The sequence below is a fragment of the Trachypithecus francoisi genome, unplaced genomic scaffold (genome assembly GCF_009764315.1).
Source record: "Trachypithecus francoisi isolate TF-2019V2 unplaced genomic scaffold, Tfra_2.0 Lachesis_group7, whole genome shotgun sequence".
Classification (NCBI taxonomy): domain Eukaryota; kingdom Metazoa; phylum Chordata; class Mammalia; order Primates; family Cercopithecidae; genus Trachypithecus; species Trachypithecus francoisi.
Window position 1 is genome coordinate 88,475,521 of NW_022681472.1, and position 3,446 is coordinate 88,478,966.

The 3,446-nt window shown below is 47.4% G+C and overlaps 1 pseudogene; it reads left to right on the forward strand.

The window, feature by feature from the left end:
* The first annotated feature begins 2,432 nt into the window (after positions 1–2,432).
* LOC117079412 lies at positions 2,433–2,940 on the forward strand (annotated as a pseudogene).
* Positions 2,941–3,446: the final 506 nt, after the last annotated feature.

Sequence of the window (3,446 nt, forward strand, 5' to 3'; positions counted from 1 at the left end):
CCACTGAATGCTAGAGGGAGGAGCATAGACAGGAACCTCGGCCTTTGAGGTCTGGAGAGGAGGTGGACAGGTACTCACCATCGTAATTGTAGCTTATACTGACTGACAGCAAATCCTGTGCCAGGCCCTGTTCTAAGGACTCTCCATATTGAAAGCCTCAGAACATTCGTATGAGGGAGATGTTACTATGCTACCAGTTTTGTAAATGAGGAAAGTGAACACAGACGGCTGAAGTGAAAAAAGTGTCACATCACAGAGCTTGTAGCAGTTTGCTAGGGCTGCCAAAATGAACAACTGCAGGCTGTGGGGTTCAAACAACAGAAATTGATTCCCTCACAGGTCTGGGGCCCGGAAATCTGAGATCAAGATGTTGGCAGAGTTGGTTTCTTCTGAGGCCTCTCTGGGTTGTAGATGGTTGTCTCCTTTGTGTGTCTTCAGATGGTCTTCCCTCTGTACCTATGGCCATGTTTTCTCCTCTCCTAAGGACACCAGTCACATTGAATTAGGCCACCCTAGTAATCTTATTTTAACTTGAGGACCTCTGTAAAGACCTATCTTCCAATACAGTCACATCCTAAGGTGCTAGGGGTTAGGATATCATCCTACGAATTTGTGGGACACAATTTAGCCCATACTATAAGCTAGTAGGTGACAGAGTCAGGATTTAAATTCAGGCTGACGGGCTCCCAAATCCATGTGCTGCGTCTCAGAGAGGCTTTCCACCCTGGGTAAAAAGTCTGCAGTGATCCTCTGCCCTAGGGTTAGAGAAAATTTTCCAGAGTCAGGGTACTGTGGGGAATGAGTGGGAGACTGTGGGTACCCTCCAACCTCCCCTGACAGCTTCCAAGCCCTGGGCACCCCATATGCCCTGGATGTCCCAAAGCTCCAAATGCATTCTCCTTACATGGCCAGGGAATTTCCTTCTTCCTTAGAAGAGACAGGGAGAGATAAACAAAAGACCCCCTTCTCTGCCAGGCACCTTTCTGGGCACTTCCCCACGGGACCCACACAATTTAAGTAATAACCCAGCAAGTTAGTGATTGTTATCCCCAGGGAGTAAATGGAAGCCAGGTTCTTTATCATCCTACCTTTCTCCTAAATCTCAGACACACCTCATCAGGGAATATTCTAGCTAGAAGGTCCCTATCAGTTACAGGATCCAACAGTCCTGTAGATAAAAAAACCAACGCTCAGAGGAAGATGTGGTATATTGGAGTCACAAAGCGCATCCAAGTCAGAGGCATGACTCTAACTGTATGGCTATGAACTGTGAGACCACGGCAGCAGAGACTGTGTCTGTCTTAGTTACCCTGGGTCCCCAGGATGGAGAATCAAATGAGCACAGAGAAAACCCTTTCTACATATTTAAGAATTAATAAATTATTCAACAATGAATACATTAATTCCCAGCCCAAGCCCTTGTTTTGGTCTCAAATAAAGAAATAATGGGTTGTATTCAATCTCCTCTTCATCTTTCATAATAGAACACCAAATTTTAACAGATAACCAGCCCAAATAAATATTTCCCGGTTTCTCTTGTATGTGACTGTGTTTTGGCCAATGCAATCTAATTAGAAGTGGTTGAAACCTAGAAAATACGCTTCAAGAAAAAGCATACACAAGTTAATTTGTTTCTTCCTTTATACTGGCAAGAGTGTGTTTGGACGAAGGGAGGCAAGATGGTGCACTTCCGGGTTCTTCTTCACCAACTTTTCCTGTGCGCGCGAAAATGCAGCCGGTACCCGAGAAGGTGCAGACCAACCGGGCATGCGCCAGGTGACGTCAATCCAAAGAGACCAAGATTTACCTGGTCGCACCTGCGGAACGCCCCCCGACACGCCCGTGCCCCACCGGGGGACTCTGTCGGCCTCCTTTGCCGGAGGCCAACAGAGCTCTCCCTACCCACCTACTTCCCTGAAGCTAGGTGACCAAAAATAAATTTGCAGTATTGCTCCTACCCTTGCCTACTCGCTGGTTCTTTTGTGCCCGCTCTCTGCTGGTCTTAGAAAAAACAAATCAGAGTGAAATGCAATGGCTGGAGCTCCAGCAGTTACTGTGGACCACAAGGTGACCTTAGGCATGAAACCAATGCAGCACAAAACAACGGAGAGAAGGAACCTGATTAATTGACACTCTGGGGCTCCATACCAGCCCAGACAGCTCCTCGGGATGCCTTGGACACAACAGAGAAGTAAACGCCTATGTTGCTTAAACGGCTGTTATTTGGGTTTTTTTCTATTACTCATAATTAGACGTAATCTAACTACTGCAAGTCTGTAATGAGGGAGCCCATTAGAGGCAATGTAGATTAGTCAAGAGCTCAGAATGTAAATCCAGATGCACTTGCTAAGGGCATGACCTTATACAAGCTACTTCACTCTCTGGAGTCTCAGTTTCCTCATCCGTACAATGGGTTTAATAATAGCATTTATCCTGTTCCTCAGTGCTGCCTACGAGGTGGCAGCCATCTCCTCAGCATCATGGCCGCCCTTAGACCCCTTGTGAAGCCCAAGATCATCAAAAAGAGAACCAAGAAGTTCATCCATCACCAGTCAGACTGATACGTCAAAGTTAAGTGTAACTGACGGGAACCCAGAGGTATTGACAACAGGGTTCACAGAAAGTTCAAACGCCAGATCTTGATGCCCAACATTGGGAGCAACCAAAAAACAAAGCACATACTGCCCAGTGGCTTCTGGAAGTTCCTGATCCACAACGTCAAGAAGCTGGAAGTGCTGCTGATTTTTGCAACAAATCTCCCCGTGCTGACATCGCTCACAATGTTTCCTCCAAGAACCACAAAGCCATCATGGAAAGAGCCGCCCAGCTAGCCATCACAGCCACCAACACTAATGTCAGGCAACGCAGCAAAGAAAATGAGTAGACAGGCCGGGCGCGGTGGCTCAAGCCTGTAATCCCAGCACTTTGGGAGGCCGAGGCGGGTGGATCACGAGGTCAGGAGATCGAGACCATCCTGGCTAACACGGTGAAACCCCGTCTCTACTAAAAATACAAAAAAAAAAACTAGCCGGGTGTGGCGGCGGCGCCTGTAGTCCCAGCTACTCGGAGGCTGAGGCGGGAGAATGGCGGGAACCCGGGAGGCGGAGCTTGCAGTGAGCTGAGATCGCGCCACTACACTCCGGCCTGGGCCACAGAGCGAGACTCCGTCTCAAAAAAAAACAACAACAACAAAAAAGAAAATGAGTAGACAGCTCATGTGTACATTTTGTGTTTAAATAAAACTGTAAAAACTGCCAAAAAAAATAGCATTTATCCCATGAGATTGGCATAATCCATGGTGTGGATAAACGGTGATACATCATATAAAATACAAGCGCATAGCTCACTGTGAGGCCCAGGCAGTGGTGGTGTGCTCAGCAGAGATCTTGTCTTTAGCACCAGACCCCAGCATGGGGGTGTGGGATCAGTTTTTGTCAGATGAGGAT